This window comes from Herpailurus yagouaroundi, unplaced genomic scaffold (assembly GCF_014898765.1).
Source record: "Herpailurus yagouaroundi ecotype Mexico unplaced genomic scaffold, PumYag 196, whole genome shotgun sequence".
Taxonomy (NCBI): domain Eukaryota; kingdom Metazoa; phylum Chordata; class Mammalia; order Carnivora; family Felidae; genus Herpailurus; species Herpailurus yagouaroundi.
Window position 1 is genome coordinate 784,168 of NW_024412427.1, and position 20,523 is coordinate 804,690.

At 48.3% G+C, this 20,523-nt stretch overlaps 1 protein-coding gene across 1 annotated transcript in view; it reads right to left on the minus strand.

Annotated features, from left to right (window-relative positions):
* EYA2 (EYA transcriptional coactivator and phosphatase 2) overlaps positions 1 to 20,523 on the minus strand; it is a 259,835-nt gene that overhangs the window by 238,574 nt on the left and 738 nt on the right. The window lies entirely within an intron of this gene.

Here is a 20,523-nt window from a genome sequence, read left to right on the forward strand (position 1 = left end):
GGAGAGGAGAGGAGAGGAGAGGAGAGGAGAGGAGAGGAGAGGAGAGGAGAGGAGAGGAAAAGAAAAGAAAAGAAAAGAAAAGAAAAGAAAAGAAAAGAAAAGAAAAGAAAAGAAAAGAAAAGAAAAAAGAAAAAAGAAAAGGCCAAACCACAAAGCTCTTAGGCATGATAAGCTTCACAGTCCCTGTGCCCACCCTGGCTTTGAAGGTGAAAAAAATCAGCCTTCATCTAGAATTAAACTCGACTTTCTAATTTCCTCTCTCAAAGTTCTGAGATTCCCCCCATTTGCTAAGTATACACTCTGGGCCAAGTGCTTTAAGGGCAGTATCGCATTTATTCCTAGAGAACTCTCAATGCACCCATTCCACAGATGAAAAAACTGAGGTGCAGGCAGGTAAACTATTGGTAGAGTCTGGATTTAAGCCTAAGTCTGCACAAAGCCAAGGCCTTCCAAGCTACTGACAACTGATTTTTTTTTTTTAAGCGTGAGTTCCTTAGATCCCACAGATACGAGAGATCATATAGTATTTGTCTTTTCTGTCTGATTTATTTCAGTTAGCATAATGCCCTTGATGTCCATTCATGTTCTTACACATGGCAAGATTTCATTTTTTTTTTTAAATGTTTATTTATTTTTGAGAGTGAGAGACTGAGTGCAAGCAGGGGAAGGGCAGAGAGGGAGACACAGACTTTGAAGCAGGCTCCAGGGTCTGAGCTGTGAGCACAGAACCCGACACAGGGCTCGAACCCACAAACCGTGACCTGAGCCAAAGTTGGATGCTTAATCGACTGAGCCACCCAGGTGCCCCAAGATTTCCTTCTTTTTTATGGCTGAATAATATTCTGTTGGAAATATATATCCCACAATTTCTTTACCCATTCATCTATCAGTGGACACAGGTTGTTTCTAAATCTTGGCTATTTTTTTTTTAATTTTTTTTTTCAACGTTTATTTATTTTTGGGACAGAGAGAGACAGAGCATGAACGGAGGAGGGGCAGAGAGAGAGGGAGACACAGAATCGGAAACAGGCTCCAGGCTCTGAGCCATCAGCCCAGAGCCCGACGCGGGGCTCGAACTCCCGGACCGCGAGATCGTGACCTGGCTGAAGTCGGACGCTTAACCGACTGCGCCACCCAGGCACCCCTAAATCTTGGCTATTAAAAACAATGCTGCAACACACGTGGGGGGATGCATTGTGTGTGTGTGTGTGTGTGTGTGTGTGCACGTGTGTGTGTATAGTTTAAATAAATGGAATAAAAATATTTTAAAACGTGTGGGTTTGCTATAAAATAATCTTCAAGGGGTGTATCCAGCGAATTTGTCACGGGAAGAGGCCAGCGATGGACCCATTAAGCAGAGCCCGTCTGTGCCTGGAGAAGCCACTGGACAGCTCTTTCCAGACAAGGGAGAGGGACTCGGCTCCTTGGGTGGTTCCTTTGCAGTTTCTCTGCCTCCTTTCCTCAAAACAAAGAGGAGACATGGCACAGCCAGGAAAACGGTGAGACCCAGACGGTGGAGGGACTTCTGGCCTGGCCATGTTCCAGCGGGGCCATTTCGGGCACGCTGTTTAACCTCCTCAAGTGGCTGTCACACCTTCTCAAAGATGCGATAAGCGCCCCCCCCCCCCCCCGGGAGGGGGAAGGAGATGGTGTGCATTTAAGCACCTGCTCAAGGCCAGGTTCACAGAAGGTGCTCCCGACCTTCCCTCCCAACCCCCATCCCCGCCTCGGGAAACAGCAGTTCCTTCCTCCCAGGTGCTCGGGCCCAGAACCCTGGAGTCACGGTGGACCCTTGTCCCTTCCCAGATCCAGTCCGTCAGCAAATCCCGTTGACTCCACCTTCAAAATACATCCTGAGTCCAACTACCCACCAGCCCTGCTGCTCGTCTCCCTCTCCTGGCCCTTCCCTGACCCTGTCCTCAACCAAGTCACCAGGATCTCTTGCCTCAACAGTCTCCCAGTGCCTTTGGAGCCTGTTCTCACAGCAGCCAGAGGGGTGCTGCAAAGTGTGTTGGGTTCTGTGTCTCCTCCGCTTGGAGCCTTCTGGGGGCTCTCACCTCACCTTCACTCAGAACAAAGGCCACCGATGCGACCGCGGCCTCAAGTGCCCAGTTAAGCGTCTGACTTCAGCTCAGGTCATGATCTCATGGTTCGTGGGTTCGAGCCCCGCATCGGGCTCTGTGCTGACAGCTCAGAGCCTGGAGCCTGCTTGGGATTCTGTGTCTCCCTCTCTCCCTGCCCCTCCCCTGCTCGTGCTCTGTCTCTCTCAAAAATAAACATTAAAAAAATTTATAAAAATGAGATGAAAACCACCAGCCTTCCCTGCTGCTGCTCCCCCACCACTCCCTATCTCCCCTCCCCTCCCCACCACCTCTGCTTTCTCCACAGCACTTGTCTGTCACACGGTGTGTATGTGTGTGTGTGTGTGTGTGTGTGTGTGTGTGTGTGTGTATTGTGCACTTGTTGACTGTCCATTGCCTTCCCTGAAAAATACAAGCTCCACGCGGCCAAGGACCTGGTGGGTTTTGCTCTCGGCTGCTTGCCGAGGGCCCGGAACAGTGGCTGCCTCACAGCAGGTGTTCAGCAAACGTGTGTCGGGTGGATGGATGGCATCCGTCATTGTTATTACAGAAAACCCAGGCAGGGACAGCGCTTCAGACCCCCGACAGGATTTGAGGCACGGGCAGAAGGGCCAGGAGAAAATACATCGGATGTAGCACTAACCCAGGGTACTGACCTCCCTCTGGACATTCGGGCCCCCGTGGGTTTCCACCCCAGACTGCGGTTACGAGCAACCGAGATGCGGGAGACAACATACTGGACCAGTCTTGGGGCCACGAGCTCTCTGAACTGCAGCTCGAACCTGGAGCTGGAGGAGACATCCGAGGTCCTCTGGTCCCTCCTTCCCATCCCCCACTCTTCAACAAGCCTTGACTGCCGCCCATGCTCCCCCGGTACTGTTGGCAAAAATACTGACAGTAACTTCCACCATGGCCTCACTCAACTAAAAGTTTAGAAATTCTCCCCCAAGACTCTTTAAGAGGGTTCAGCCTCTCATCCAATGCTGAATTCCTTCTATGACATCTTAGACAGGCAGTCATAAACGGCCTCCATGGTTGGCACGTCTACCTACGACTAAACCCAAATCGGCCAACTCATAACCTTTACTGCCAAAGGCAGGCCTGCTGGGGCACAATTCAGAGCAAGAACTATGTTTCTCACTTACGGTAACTCTTTGTGCCAAACTGGTGGTGGGTGCCTGGTGCCCAGGGACCTACTTCCTTCCAAAAGGGCGAATGGTTCATATGCGGACACGTGAACTGCCACCCCAGGATGCACAGGACTGACATCTGCAACAAAGAACTGTCCAACCCCACATGTTAATAGTGCCGAGGCTGAGACGCCTTGACTTACCCGAAGGCACAAGCTCTCCCTCATTTTGTTCCTAACAGTGACCAACTCGGTTTACATTCTGTTTTCATAGTTTTGATAGAGACCTGAATACAGGAGAGACTTCCCTTCTCCCTTAAATTTACTGTAAGACATCCCACAGCACCAGCCCAATAGTCAATGGCAACTCATCCTGAGCCCCAGTGCTGGGGTGACACTAGGGCAGGGTGAGGACTGTGGTGAGGTCAGACCCGTCCACCTAAAAGAGGTTTTCCAAATCCAGCCAGCTGGAAATGTGGGCACCGTGTTGACAGATCTTCTGAGTGGTTTTTTTTTAATTTTTTTTTTAATGTTTATTTTTGACAGAGAGAGAGAGAGACAGAGCATGAGCGGGGGAAGGGCAGAGAGAGAGGGAGACACAGAATCCGAAGCAGGTTCCAGGCTCTGAGCTGTCAGCACAGAGCCCGACGCGGGGCTCGAACTCACGGACTGTGAGATCACAACCTGAGCCGAAGTCGGACACTGAACCGACTGAGCCCCCCAGGCGCCCCAGATCTTCTGAGCTTTTAATGGAAGCCAGAAATCTGCCTTTTTGTGTGACCTGTCCAGATTCTCAAACACTGGCTCTATTTTCTGTTTTAAATGTTCTGCAGACCAAACAAGACGCATCTTGGCTGCCAGCTTACAATCTTTTGCTGCATCGGACATCACAGCACCGCCACTGGATGGATCATGAGAGGTCGAGTGGGGGCCGTGACAGAGGGCAAAGCTCAGAGGAGGAAAGGAAACACAGGCTGACCACCAGAGGCCCAGGAATATAAGCAGAGCACAGCCGGGATCACCCCGCCCGCCTCAAGCGTCACCGAGTCAGTTCTGATTTTTCCTCCAAAGTCCGGTGCATCTCCCATGCTTGGCTGGACTCTCCCAAATACTCAGCGCTAACTTTGTCCAAGACCTACGAGAAGAGACAACCTTCCCCAGAACACCCTTACGTGAAATAAAGGCTAATCCTCCAGGGCCGTGGGAAAGAGCCTATGGAAGGCAGAGCCGCAGCATGTCTTAAAAGTACCCACCTTACAGGAGTGACATGCCAGACGGTGTAGCCCAGTGCCCGGAAAAACTACAAATTTCACAAACGGCACTGTAGTCCAACAGACGAGGAGTGGGCAAGGCAGATCTAGAGGTGCATTACGATGCAGTATGGGGGTCCACAAGGGACCAGTCCACCCTCCACTTCCGGCAAATGTTGCTGACTTCAGTTTGGAAACCTACCTTTCTCCCCCTCCGTCCCTACCTCCAGAGGTGGCACACGACAGAGTACAGAATCCTCCCAAACAGGGACATCCGTTAGGAAAGAGATGGACCCACCACCTACATTTGAACTCCTGATCCAGCCATACCTGAAGCCGGCCCTCCCCAGAACTTTTCACTTCCCCAAGCCAGTAAGTTTTCTTTCACTTAAGCCAACCCGGAAATTTTCTGTTACTTACATCCAGAACAATCTCAACAGCTATGGGGCCCCTTGGCCGAGTTTTTGCCTCACTCCAGCTTTGGGGTCAAGAAGGGAGACTATGCATTCTGTGCTGTCAGCCTGGGCGCATCAGGTCCTTAAAGCACTGAGAGCCTTCCTCAGCCCTACGCCCTGGCCGCCCCAGCCTACTGACTCACCTTCCAATCTCCTGATTGTGGTCGCCTGCAGGGCCACCCCCCTTCCCCCCTTTCATGTCTGTAGCCATTGGAAACTACCACCCCCGCCCCTTGCAATGTGAGCACTATGAGAAGTTCTTTGCCATTCTAAACAGTGGCTGACAACCATTGTGAAACCTGCACACATTTCACCACTCCTAAATCAACCCCAGATGACAAAATAATAATCATCAGGAAACTAATGAAAACCCGAAGGAGGACAGATTTGGACCACGTTGTCATTACCCACAATGAGGGATGATCAGGAAAACGTCCTGAGAAAGACATAAAAACGAAGCAAGCTGACTGCTCTTTGGAAGAAGTCTCAGCCCCCGTTCCCGTGAGATTCGAGTCCTCCTTTTTCCTGGAAACAATTTTTAGCATCTCTTGGCATCCTTCTGCTCAGGAATTGGTAAAAAGAAAAGAGACAGTGAGATAAAGGCTTAATGCCTTTTCAGTGAAAGGCGATTTGCAAGGTCCACGGTGGTGGTAGGGAGCATAGTCGCTTACGTACCGGCAGCCTGTGTGTGTCTTCTGGTGGTTCCTCGCGGTGACTTAAAAATTGGGGCGTTTCTCATAAAATCCAGATTTCATGGTCTTTTGAAAGACACAGAACACTTGGCAACACAGAGGCCACATTCCTCCCAGCTAACTACCCTGCCCACTTCATTAACTCTGGGTATCTGAGTTTGCAATTAGTGGTTTCAGATTTAGGGCCTGTGTATTAAAAAAATCATTTAAAAAATGATGCTAATTTTGATTCTGGACTAGCCTGACTGACACAGAGCGGCCACTGGATTCTAAGCAAGGACCCGATTGGGTCCCTCCGCTGTGACCTCATCTGCCCCCACCCCCGGCTTGCTGGCCCCCGGCCACACCGGCTTCCAGGCAGCTCCCATCTCAAGGCGTTGCACTTGCTGCTTCTTCTCTCTAGAATGTTCTTCCTCAGATAGCAGGGCTCCCTCACTTCTTCAGTGCTGTGCTCAGAGGCCACCTGCTCAGTGAGGCCTCCCCACCCCAGGCACTTTCTACCCACCTTCTCTTGATTTTTCCCCATAGACTTATCACCATGTGACATTCTGTGGACTTTACATATTTAGGTGTTTATGTTTGGTCTTTCTCCACTTAGCTGCGGCGCTGTGAGAAAGCAGACTTTGATTGTTTTTGTTCTCTACTGTATTCCTCGTGTCCAGAGTAGTTCCTGCGACGCAGCTGGTACTCTCTACGCATTTTGGAATGAATGAATGAACGAACGAACGAACAAACGAACGAAGAAATTCAGTTTCCCATACTGGAGAGTAAAGGGAGGCAGGGGTGTGGGGGAGGAAGGTGGAGGAGGAAAGTGAAAGCAGCCAAAGCCCAGAAAGTCTGCCCATCTGGTCACTGAAGATCAGGCAGACGCTTCTGAAGAAAAAGGCATTTTCCACCAGAGAAGAGAGGGGCCAAGAAGAAAAATGAACATCCTGGAATTAGGGCCTATGTTGGCACTGGAGTTCGCACGGATGGGGGTCTCTGCTTGGCCACAGACCGGCCATGTGACCGGGTAGAGCCCCTCCCCCGGGGCCTCAGTTTCCTCTTCTGCACAGGTTCTGATCCCAGGCAGCTCTGACTTCCAGGCTGCCTGCTGAGGACTTGTCCTGACAACTTCTCACATGGGGATGAGGAAAGCCAGTGTCTCGGGCTCCATCCTAAGTCGTCTGGAAAAACCCGAGCTGTTTTCCAGCGTGAGCCTCACGGGCCCTTCCCTCTCACTCCAGACTGTACCAGAGTGCTCATGCTCCACGGGGGGGCGGCCCCCCCCCCCCACACGATTTCGAGAGTTACTTTCTCCTCAACTGGGACTAAACAGCATTTAACAATCACACCTGCCGTGTTATCGGGGGTTCTTCTCCGTACTCTTATGACGTGGACTCACTTCATGAACACGGAAACAGACCTAGAAGAACTGACATAAAGCCAAGGTCATGAGACTAGTAGACTCCGGACTTGAACCTTGACAGTCCGGCTCAGGTTCAGCCTTACGCTGAACCGGAAGCTGTAGAATACGCAAACACACCCTTGTGGAAAAAAAAAGAAAGAAACATGATGGCCAAGGCTAACATGTCCCGTGTCCGTAATTAACTCGTTGGCTTGTTAAGTGAAGGTCAAAAAGGAGCAAGTTTGATTCTTTCTACGGCAGTTAAAGAGGCAGAGAGTGCAGGAGTTATAAAGACAACCTCCATTCCTCAAAAAAATGAAAAACAGAACTACCCTAAGACCCGGCAATTGCACGACTAGGTATTTATCCACGGGATACAGGTGTGTGTGCTGTTTCGAAGGGACACATGCACCCCCATGTTTACAGCAGCACGATCAACAATAGCCAAAGTATGGAAAGAGCCCAAATGGGCATCGACGGAAGAATGGATAAAGAAAATATGGTATATATACATATACAATGGAGTATTACTCGGCAATCAAAAGGAATGAAATCTTGCCATTTGCAACTACGTGGATGGAACTGGAGGGTATTAGGCTAAGTGAAATTAGTCAGAGAAAGACAAAAACCCTATGACTTCACTCACATGAGGACTTTAAGAGACCAAACAGATGAACATAAGGGAAGGGAAGCAAAAATACTATAAAAACAGGGAGGGGGACAAAACAGAAGAGACTCCTAAATACGGGGAACAAACTGAGGGTTACTGGAGGGGTTGTGGGAGCGGGGGTGGGCTAAATGGGTCAGGGGCATTAAGGAATCTACTCCGGAAATCATTGTTGCACCATATGCTAACGAACCTGGATTTAAAAAATAATTTAAACAATAAATAATTTTTTTTTTTAATTTTTTTTTTCAACGTTTATTTATTTTTGGGACAGAGAGAGACAGAGCATGAACAGGGGAGGGGCAGAGAGAGAGGGAGACACAGAATCGGAAGCAGGCTCCAGGCTCCGAGCCATCAGCCCAGAGCCTGACGCAGGGCTCGAACTCCCGGACCGCGAGATCGTGACCTGGCTGAAGTCGGAGGCTTAACCGACTGCGCCACCCAGGCGCCCCTGCACAATAAATAATTTAAAAGACAAATTAAAAAATAAATAAATAAAATAAAGGCAACAGACAAAGCCTGGCTCTATTTCTTGGTTGCCGTGTGACCTTGAACAAGTCACTTAACCTCTCTGGGCCTTACTTTCCTCATCTGAAATGAAAACAATTATAGCTCTTCCTTTATAGAATTGTTGTAAGGAATAACTAAGCTGATGCCTATGCTCATTCAAAAACAGATCCCAGCATCGAGTAAGCACTCAGAGGTCACTTTTATTGACATTATATTCATTCGAAGGCAACTTGTTCTTTCGAAGACGTATGACAGACTGAACGTGCCCAGACACTCAGGTGCCCCGAGACGCTTCGACGACATCCTTGAGAGACCTCGTTTGCTCTATCTGATTCCCCCCGAGAACTGAGTTACAGAACCGCTCTTCTGGCTATAGTGGAAGGTTCTCGAATTTGGGGGCATTTCACATCTTCCGGCTGGCGTTTCTTCAACTTTACTCATGAACTCTGCTGTACCTTTGTGCCCACTTTTGCAATTAATCACCTGATTTTTTTTTTTAAAGATTTTTTTTTTACATTTATTTATTTTTGAGAGACAGAGAGACAGCGTGAGCAGGGGATGGGCAGAAACAGAGAGGGAGACACAGAATCCGAAGCAGGCTCCAGGCTCCGAGCTGTCAGCACAGAGCCAGATGCGGGGCTCGAACCCACGAACCGTGAGATCATGACCTGAGCTGAAGTCGGACGCTCAACCGACTGAGCCACCCAGATGCCCCTTAATCACCTGATTTTTACACCATTTCCACCTTGTGACACCATTCGTTTGAGACCCTTGTTACACCTTTTCCGAAGGCGTAAGAAAATAAAGACAGGACGCTGAAGGCAAGACAAACAGGCAACAAACAACAACAACGAAAACTCGTGCCCATGTGAAGTTAATGCGGAAAGGGTCCACAAGATCCCGCTAAGAAAAAGACTGCCCTTTGGAGACATGTGGATTCTTCCCGAATGTGTAAACTCCCAAGATTCCCCGGGGCAAGTTACCTTCACTTTTGCTCCTTTTTTGAGTACTTCGGAGGGGAGGAGGAGCAGTGCTATAGTATCTCAGCACCGCAGAACGAGTCCGGTCCGTCGCGGACGGAGGCTGCGTGACGAATTCGATACAGACGGCACCTGCCCCACGCACGGGTGAACAGTCTGAGGCTTGAGTCCTCTGCCCTGCGTCACATGGCAGGTGGGTGATGGAGCGGGGAGTCCACCCCAAGTCCTGTACAACAGCCGCCCACCCTCTGACAGCACGGCCTCTTGACCCCACATCATAGCCAAGGGCCTGGCCCGGTCTGAGGAGGAGGCCATGCCCTCCTGGTTGGCAAGAAGCCGCACAGGTTCTCAAACAATGTCCCCTGGAGGAGGATATCCCGGCCCGCTGCCATTGCTTTTTCCATCTGGCTCAGTCGGTTAGGCGTCTGACTCTTGATTTCGGCTTGGGTCATGATCTCACTCACGGTTCGGGAGTTTGAGCCCCTACTGGGGCTCTATGCTGGCACGTGTGGAGCCTCCTCGGAATTCTCTCTCTCTGCCTCCCTCCCTCTCTCTCTGCCTCCCTCCCTCTCTCTCTCAAAATAAACTCAGAATAACAAAGTCCTTGTTCAAGGAAAAGTCCGTTCATTCTCAACGGCAAGGCAGGTAAAAGGCCACAACGACTCAGGCTTGGAGAGGAAGACAGATGTAACCGAAATGTAGGACTAGAACACAAAGCACCGGTCAGTCAGGGAGAAGTCTCTGGATTGTCCGTGTGCTTGCTCCGGGAAGCTGCAGGTTGTGCAGTGGAACAGGCCTGTAGTCTGGAATCGAATCTCACCGAGCAGCCGCTGAAGTTGTCCAAGCCTCAGTTTCCCCATTTGTGACATAGACATACGTGCGTCATGGGATTTTTTTTTTTTTTTGAGAGGATTCTAGAAGCTTTGTGCAAGTGCCTGGCACATCAAAACTCCTGTGGGGGATTTTCAAATCCACATTTTCCCTTCCTTGTTCCCCTCCCTGAATACTGAGATCATTTTCACTCGAAACTCAGATTAAGTAAGGCAAGACTGCAGTCTCGAATTCTTCAAAGTCCCAAAAGTCTGGGACAGTTTCATTCACCACATAATCGCACAAGGCTAAACATCAGCAGAGACACTTAAATCGTACGTTCGCTCACCACCGGCCGACGCGGTCCCAGTAACTGTTTGTCTCCGCTCAGCCCACAGGAGAGCTGAGTGGGACACATCAAGGAATGTCAGAGCTGGATTTGAACCCTGGCAGGAGGGCCCCCAAGCCCCAGCTGTCAGGGATACACCACCATCTGCAAAATCCGGTGAAGACCAGAATTGAGACTCGCTCAGCTCCTACGAGCATATCAGATCTGGAACATTCTAAGCCGGTTCCATTCAAAGCTGGGGTTAGGAGGGGGCCATGCGTCTTTGGCAGGGTGAAGTGCAGAAGAAAAAATGAAAAATCTTTTGTTTTTCTTTTTCAATTCATTAAGGTTTGTTGGGGTGAGTGTGGACCTCATTTTTTTTTTCTTCCCATGACTTCCCTTTTATTTTAACAGGGAAACGTGCATTTCAAAGACTGCTCAATAGCAGCGTTGAAGTCTCAAGTTCAATCACAATGTCCCCATTGTGGCTGGGGGACTCCTTGGCCTTTAAGCTTGGGTTATAAAAATTTGGTCTGAGCCCAAAGTCTGGCTTTAATAGAATATTTTAATTTTGTTTAATGAATATTATTTTAAATCTGTTTGGCAGTTTTAAAATGTGTTCTTTTATTTTCAAATTAAAATTTACTAATGTTCGGTACTTTCCTGGCCGTGTAGGTGAAGCAAGGAGTGGGGATGATAATAATACAAGCTACCATTTATTGAGTGCTTACTATGTGCCAAACACCCTGCTCCACCCTTTATGGGTGTCACTTCTTCTGACCTTCAAACCACCCAGTGAATAGCGACCACTGCCTCCACCGTCCGGGAAGCTGGGAGAGTCAGCCCCTCGCCCCAGATGGCACAGTCCGTGAGTGGTGGTGGGCTTGAGGCTCAGACGGGGTCTGCCTGAGTTCAGGGGCTGCACTTATTAACCACGGCCCTGCCGTCTCTTGAAATTGAAACAGGACTCAATTGACCAATAGCTTAAAGGGGTTATCAATGGCCCAGTATGCAGTTCCCTATAATCTCAAGAGCAGTAGTGGCTGCCCTGAGTATAACAACTACCTGATTGAGCGTCAGTGAGGCAGGCACTTAGCAAAGCGAGCTGTTCTATGCGTACTGCCTCGTTTACATTCTCACAATGCTCTTTTGAAGCAGTTATTCCTGTTGTTATCATGTCGTGGAGAGGAAACTGAAAACCCGTTTCATGCAGCTTGTAAGTAACAATAATAATAATAATACATTATAATGACAATAAATACAGCCACACAACTCTGACATAACTCATCCTGTTTGCCAAGCACTATTGCAAACACTTTATTAAGGCGACCTCCACAACTCTTCGAGGAAGGGACACAGTCATCCGCTCTGTTTTACAGATGAAGAAAGAAACTGAGGCACAGAAAAGTTTGGTAACTTGCCCAAAGGTAAACAGTTAGTTTATGCAGAGCAGGGATTTGAATCCAAGCAGCCCAGCTCCCGGGTTCATGCTCTTAATCTCTAGGCTGTTCGGCAGAGTCAAGACTTAAATGCAGGAAGCCTGACTCCCCCCCCCCCCCCCTGTTTCCCACCGCCTCTTAACAAAAGCAGAAGGAAGGTCTGTCTCGGGCAGAGAGTGGGCCCCTCGTACCGCCTGACATACCTCTAGGGACAGAAGCCAGTGTTCTGCTTTTTTTTTTTTTTTTATGTTTATTTTTGAGAGAGAGAGAGCGTGCACAAGCAAGCAGGGGTGCAGAGAGAGAGGGAGACAGGATCCGTATCAGGCTCTGCGCTCATGGCAGCCAACCAGATGTGGGGCTTAACCCGTTGGCTTAAACTCAGGAACCGTGAGATCATGACCTGAGCCGAAGTCAGACGCTCAACCGCTGAGCCACACACGTGCCCCTGGGGTTCTGCTCTTAACTGAATTAGGCAGGGCTTCTCTGAGTAAGGGTCTGCAAACTTGGGTCTTTGTCTCCAACCTGTTGCTTAAATATTAGGGAGCCCAAGAAGTCATATCACTGCCCTCTGGATCCTCCAGGGTAAAGAAGAGGCAGTGTGATATTGGTGGAAATCCACTGGGATCCCGCTATCAGAGGCACCAGACTGGGTCCTTTTAGCCTCTGGATCCCTAGTAATTAGCCCAGCACCTAGAACACAGCTCAGTAAATACCACCGAATAAATGAATGAAAGAATGAATGCCACGTTCCCCCATCACCGGGAAAACAGGAGGCACTCCATGAATCACAAATCAGTGAAACGGTACATGCAGTGTCCCAAGGGCATGGTCTTCCTTGTCAACAAAATTTGTCTTGTCATATTGCAATAGCTCAGCGGTCAGGAAACGTATTCTGAAAAGGGCCATGCGGTCTCTGCAGTAACTACTTGACTCTGCTATTTCAGCACAGAAGCAGCCATAGGCAATGGCTTAGACCAGCTAATCGCAGAGATGTGGCCACCATCTCAACAGATTTCAACAGTAAACCTTCTTTGATAGCTACAAGGACAGGCTCAAGATTCTGTGAGAATTAGCAGATGTCCCTTATTTCCGAGCCCAACTTTTGTACCTGACCATCAGTTAATATCCCCAACCAAAACAAGTGGAGACTGACGTTAAAATCTCGCTCTCGGGGCACCTGGGTGGCGCAGTCGGTTAAGCGTCCGACTTCAGCCAGGTCACGATCTTGCGGTCCGTGAGTTCGAGCCCCGCGTCAGGCTCTGGGCTGATGGCTCAGAGCCTGGAGCCTGTTTCCGATTCTGTGTCTCCCTCTCTCTCTGCCCCTCCCCCGTTCATGCTCTGTCTCTCTCTGTCCCAAAAATAAATAAAAACATTGAAAAAAAAATTAACAATAAATAAATAAATAAATAAAAATAAAATCTCGCTCTCCAGGCCAGACTTGGAGAGGAAAAGTAGTTCTTCTTACACCAGGGGGACAGCCTGGATATCCCAGTGATGAGGAATCAAAACTGGGTTCAATCCTGGCTCTGACATGAGCCACAGGACCTTGGACAAGTTACTGCACCTCCCTGACATTCAATTTTTGTACCTGTAAAATAGACATCAGCATCATCATCATAACAGCACATGTCCATCTCAGGCTATTTGGAGACAGAAAAGTGTTTTGTTAAGCCAGCACAGTGCCTGGCACACAGTAGGTGTTCGATAAATATGGACCACTTATTATCCCCAAAGAAGTCTTATGTTTTCTTAAAAACAAACAAACAAAAACCAAAAAAGCGAATTCGCTAAAAATAAGCACCAAGAAAGGCCAGCCAAGATGCAGGAAAGGCCACTTCCAAAATCAGGCTCCTAGGGGCGCCTGGGTGGCACAGTCGGTTAAGCATCCGACTTCAGCCAGGTCACGATCTCGCGGTCCGTGAGTTCGAGCCCCGCGTCGGGCTCTGGGCTGATGGCTCAGAGCCTGGAGCCTGTTTCCGATTCTGTGTCTCCCTCTCTCTCTGCCCCTCCCCCGTTCATGCTATGTCTCTCTCTGTCCCCAAAATAAGTAAAACGTTGAAAAAAAAACCAAACAAACAAACAAAAAAAACCAAAATCAGGCTCCTAAAGACATTCCAGTAAGGCCTTCCAGGGGTCCCCAGGTATCAGAAAATTCTCCACTCTAGATCAAACCTCTGAAAGCCCTCCCATTTCTCTGTCCCCTTCCCCAAAGGCCTGCTTCTGCGTCCTTGTAACACTCTGCCTTTCTCGTGGGCGCCAGAGCCACGTGGAAGACGTTCGGAGCATTTCAGACATTTGCTGAGTTTAAGACATTCCTTCTCCCCTCCTTCCCTGCACATCCCAACATTAAAGTCTCCAGGGAGCGTGGTCTCTAAAGCAAGAGGACAGAGCACCAGAGAGCTCCGGCCCATGGCAGACCAGGAGTGAATAATCTTCCTCTGCTCCATTCTTTTCCATGGCTGGATGGGGCCAAACCTCTGTTTACAACACAAGCAGCAAGTCACAACTTGTCATGCCACATGACACCGTCCCGGCCGCAAGTTATCACTTCCCTCTACTGTACCAGTCACACAAAAGGCCAGAGGTGCAGGAATCTGCCTCCTGTTTTCCTTTCCATCCACCACCTTCCCAACCAAGAAGGGCATTCATAACTTTGCTGGAGAGACTAATGTTTCTAGAACACCCTGAAACAAAAGTCCCCATACATGCAAATAATACACACCCAGAAAAGAAAACAGCCTCTTTGCATCGACACCCTCTCTGTCTCTTCTGAAAGGAGGCTTTCTCCCTACGTGGGATTTCCATCCGCAGTGAGGCTGGTCCCCAACTCGGGGACACAGCAGACACTCTCTCGCTCTGTGTGTATTTCCGGGAGCAGCCAATCAACAAAGACCTAAAGGTGTGGATTTACACAGCCCCACATGCTAAAAAAAAAAAACAAAAAAAACCAAAAAAAAACCCACATACGTGTTCATAGGAACAAAAAAACTGTTGTGGAAACAACAAATACCTTAACCACACCGTGACTATAGGAAGGGGGTGGGAGGTGAAGAAACTGACCAGAAGGAACAAAAGGCATTTCGGCCCCTGGTTTCCACATATCCAAGTAACCAGGAATGAAAATCTGCTTCGGAATGGGGCGGGGGGGGGGGGGGGGGGGGGGGACCCGCTTTGTCTGCCAGAGCAGAGAGAGGGAGGGGTCCATAGGAGATGGGAATCCCAGCCCTCACGCCTCGCTTTACCCCAAGAACGTCTTCAGTCATCCTCAGAACCCAAATCAAACTGAGATCCTTCAGCCGTGGTCCCTTGAAGCCCCCTTTTTGTGTCCACTTCAACCAAACACATCTACCAGCAGGAATGCAGAGTTGGCCGAGGTAAGGAGAACTGGTGTTTTTCGCTCTGTTTTGGTGACCTTCACGAGGCTCATTTATGCACTTCAAGCTCATGACCTAATACATGTTGGTTTGGCTTCTCTTCTCATAATAGCAGCCTGTAAAAAGCTTTTGAGAATTCCCCATGTTTTCTTATTTTGGGTCAAGAAAATAAAATCGATATCTAAGTAACCTTAAAAAAAAATGGCCTGCACAATCTAAAAATCTGGAACGTTTCCACTAGGGCTAAGGATATCTCTTAAAGCCTCAAAGAGCATCAAAGTGAAGCCCAACCATTGCCATTTTTAAGGTAAGCGATTCAGTAACAGCATATGTGAGAATTAGCTAAGAGGGGCTTTTTGACATAAGTCAAACAATGACATTTAGAACTCACGTTAAAGCAATTACCGTGCAGAATTTCTCCGTGTTTTTCCCATTTCTTAAACAGAAGTGTATATGTTTTCGACATAGTTTCTCGCTGTAATTTTCTTTCTTGGCAAACCCACATCTTACCATGAAACCCAAAGTATGCACGCTACAGAAACAATAATGGCTGAAACAGACTCGGCTGGGTCTCTGGCATGATTTTTCTTTACGGAATTAAAATGTCTTTTGGCTAATAATATGCTGCACATTTCAGTTACGAAAGACCATTCTTGGGAGACGAATAGAAAAGAAAGGGGAACTGACAGATTCAGCTGATGTGAGACAAAAGTTAAGTTGCTATATTCATACAGTAGTCAGACCCTCCGGTTCCTCATTCTTTGGGGACAAAAATGTCGATTTTATCATTTTTCCTCTAGTTAAATTCGCGGGGAGTTGACAGCTCTCTCGGAACGACTGTGAGTAGGTATGGACAGATACGTTACATCTGGGAACATGCAGAGTTTAAAAAAATCTAATGATACTAGACACTGAGGAGGGAAAGAGGGGGAAAATCACACACGTTTCTGTGCTATCGACACAACACCACCGATACCAAAAGGCGAAATAATTTCTAACTACTTTGAAACACTCTGTTCATTTTGAAATCTGTCTAGATTAGCATTCTCAGGCAAAGAGAGGTGACCGTGTGCACGTTCTCAAAACTGGTGAGATGTAAACCTGTCTCCCCTGGCTATCTATTCATCTGAGTTCCTGTTTTCAATTTCTGCATATATCTGAACACAGAGGGAGATTCTGCAAAAAGGCAACAACAGGCACATCGGTGCCCTCAACCAGGATCGCCAAAGGATGATGACCACAGCAAAGAGACCCTGCTTTCTAGAGACCCCAGACTGCATGCACAGACCCTCGCATCCATCCTGCCACGCTCTGTCCCAAAGCGGGAGCCCTGTTAGACCCCCCTGACCCTCTGCCTGCTTGTTTCAGATTCAGGCAACCGACGGCCTCCCTCAACCTTCAAAGTGCCAAAGATAAATCGCTCCAGTTACCTGACTCTTGGGACCACCTGTTCCAAATTATTCTTCGCTCTCCAAATGTTTATAATCTCACCCCCCCAAACAAGAACCCACCCATAGCGATCCAGCACCTTCCGGTAAGCTCCATTTGGACCGCCTACCGGAACATTTTAGGGCTTTGCCACTGCCTATAAACTTATTGACTCTTTTTAGGAACTGAAATGCGTCGCATTATAGTATCGAAGGAACGAATCAAATTAGCCCTTGTAAACAGACATCCTTTATAGACCCATACACAACCTGCTAAACACCATGACTCGGGAAGGCTCATATTGGTGTTTCCTAATTACTTACTATGATTTTTTCTTCCGTTCAGAACAACAACGAAACATCAGGGCAGAGTCAGAAAATAACTGGGCTCGATGCGTTTCAGATCATCCCAATTTCGCATCTCTGTCCGAGGGAAAGGAAAGCAGAAATGGCCTCTCGGCCAAGGTTTTTACAGCACGTGGGAAACGCACAGTCCGCAGAGGTCTGAAGGCCTCCATTCCGGGTTCATTCCCTCTGCAGGCTCTCGTGAGTCATGTGACTTGAAACTCAACTCTTGCCTTAACAAAGTTGGGATGTGATAATAAATAATAATAATAATAATAATAATAATACCACCACCTAACCCGAAGAGTTGTTGTGAGAACCCATCCTAAAAATACATGTCAAGAGCTGAATTCAGGCCTGGCATACGAGCTGTTTCATCATTATTATTAAACACAAGGATATAATTTGCAAGTGGAGACAAATGGCAAAGACGCCGGGAGGATGGGAGTGAGAAAAAAAAAACAAAAATAAGGAGAAAAAGCAGCAAAAATAAATTTAAAAGCCTGTGGCTTCCTTCGTCCTCTCTCTCCCCTAAATGCACCTGGCAGATACTTTCCTACCTTGAAATTGATTTTCAGTCACATGCAATGAGGAACGAGTTCCTGCCCCTCCGATTCATTTACAGGGACAAGTGGGTCTGAACCAGTCACTCGCAAGGGTTTGCCACCTGATTGAGGGGGTTTATCCTCGGATTAGAAGAGGTGTCCGTGAGTCAAACACCATGAGGCCAGTGAAGATCTTCAAGTAGCGAAAACGAAGCACTGTCTTCGGCCAATTCTCTGCTAATCGCTTCCCCTACTACAATCTTCTCTCCGTTGTGTGTGTAAGGGGTGTGGGGAGTGGGCCATTCAGGAAGCTGTTGTGATCTGGGTGGGGGGTGGGGAGAGGAGGGTGGGGAGTGAGAAGGGCGCTGTGGGGAGTGTGCATGAGTATGTGTGTATCTTCTGTCAACAGGCTGTGTTTTCTCAACTCTGGGGTTAATTCTCTGTAGAGATTCCTTTTCAGCAGACTCCACCAACTGCTTCTGAGAGCAGCTAGCTAGAAAAAAAAAAAAAAAAAAAAAAAAAAAAAGAAGAAGAAGAAGAAGAAGACGTTTCCTTCCACCAACAAAACCCAGTCCTGGCAAGAGCTGGAAGGTTCGGCCTTTGGAGGTGACTGAATAACCAGCCGCTTCCCGTCCACAGATAAGGAGAACACATCTTTAGGTGACTCTCCCCTTTATAGAACATCTTTGGGGAGGTTCCTGTCCCCCAAGAAATTTTTCCTGACAGCCACAGGCTCTCTCTCTGCGGAGAGAGGCATCTGTCATGAGCTGCCGGGAACCCCACTTAGGCACCATAACAGCGTGCGATTTTATTATACAAGGAGTTTATTGCTGGCCTAATTAGTTTCAAACTGGGCATTCCAGCTGAGGACACCTAAAAAACATCTGGTGGCAGGAGAGCAAGAGTGAGACCTCGTTCTGAGCCGGTTACGGTTGGATTTCTGCATAACTCTGGTCTCTCGCGCCCGAGACACAAGTTATCTTTGGAAAAGTAACCGAAAAAATAAGGAAATGTTTTTCTTTGTGGGAAAGGAGTCATCTTGTCATGGGGGAACCCAAACCGTCTTAAAGTGGACGTGCTCGGACCGTGTATACCTTTTCACAAACTGCCAGGGTCCCCCTATCTGGCTTCACCCAATTCAAAATGTACTTCGCTGCCCCACAGAGTGCTTTTGCTGGGGACTTTCTCCTTGTTCCAACAGCAGCTAGCGTTTTATCAATTTATCCGCCTGGAACAGGCTTTGCAATCTCGTACTTGCAATTTAAAGCAGAAGTAAGACCACATTTTTGAAACAGCATGTCTTGAGTGTTTTTGCCAAATGGTAATCCTATAACAAGTCAACAAATCATAGCTCTTTATGATGTGTTTAATACGACACAAAAGGCATGAAAAGAAGACTTTAGAACTTAAGCGGTGAAAGCGTCTGGTTTTTAAAAATCCCAAAGAATCAGGGTAACATCTTTTTCTTTTCTTTTCTTTCCTTCAGCTATTTAACGTCAGCAAAGAGACTGATCTGTTCATAGAGTATTCTCATTCACACAGCCACCCCAGAGGTGAGCTGTGTTCAGGGCAGAGGAAAACCGCCAACTCCTTTAAGATAAAATAGTTAATAATACGGCGAAGCTAGAGTTACAGCAGGAGAATGGTCTAACTACCAACGACGTGTGGGACACAGGAACGGCTTTCAAAAATTCAGGCCCTTTCGGATCTAGCCATATTGGTCAAAAGTGCCAAATGTAGAGTTTCCTCCAAAGGCAAGGAGATTTTTCATACAAAACACGGTTTTATGCTCAGTCAAAAGCAAGACTCAAAACACCGTCATTTATGACATGCATCTCTCAGTACTTTCCTTAGTCTGAGGATGTCTAAATGCAAGGAAGTATCATGTTTAAGGGGTTTAAAGATGTGGAGAGAAAAGTGGAAAACACGAACATTTCTTGGGGAAAAGTTGCCCGAAAGATTTTTCACGAAGATTATTTTTACATGGGGGTCTCCCCGCCCTGCCACCCCCCTCCCTAAATGGCCCACAGGCTGGAAATGCAGCTACTAGTTCAGTACTCACACGCTGGTCATAGAAAAATTGCAGTCGAGCAAGAAAGGGCTCATGAAAGGAACAGATTTGGTTTGAAATACAGCAATTGTCCGCTGGTTATAATTTCCTTTGGAAGGGAGCTCCGTAACTCAAACATAATTCAGCACTCAAATCCCTCCTTGATGTTTGTAAATCATTCTACCTCCCCTCCGCTCATGCTAACAACCAGGCTCCGATGCTCGCTCATTTCGCTGCACCGCGTCATTAAAAGGTACCTGCACCAAGGGTGATTTATATCCCAACGTTATATATATGTACACATACACATATATGTGTGTGTGTGTATATACATAAAATTAAAGATTACGTAGCGTTTCGGGGAAAGGGGAGAAAAGAAAATGGTATCCATAAAGATGCAGCATCAGTCTTGCCTTTCAAAAATAATTCAGAGCCCAGCAGCAGGCACGCTAACTGCGTTTGGGAGGAGCGGGATCCTCACCGCCAAAGCGCTTCGCTTTCAAGCCCTGAGAAAGGCGCGCGGAGGATTTTGCGACGCGAATATTTTTACCAGTCAAGCCTTCCTAAGATTCCTGGAGCTTACAGACTATTTATTTGGGGGCAGGATATACATTTAAGGAACTGCGGCCAGCACGGCCGGTTCACGTCCAGACTGCATGGCTGAGAAACAATTCCCTTCTCCACTTTCTCCCATTACGGCAAAACCCTAGCCTCCTTCTCAACAGTCTTGGGATGGATGCAAAGTTTTTTAAGTTTCCGACTCCGGCTTCGGCAGGCACCAGGACGCCCGCTCGGGTACAAAGCCCGGAGAGCCGGCCCTGCGCAGGCCGGGCGCAGCCGGACTTGAGAACAGAAATGCAGCTAGAAGGCGGCTCGGCGGCCGTTCCCGCCCCTTCCCGGGGGCTTCGCAGACAGCGCCCCGGGGCGCGCGTTGGGCTCCCGGCGCCGCTCCGGTTCGGACGGGGCGTTGAGGGGGAGGGGGGTGGACGCAGCCGACGACCCGGGCCTCGAAACCGGCCAAACACAGCCCACCGCATCTACACCGCCCGCGCGC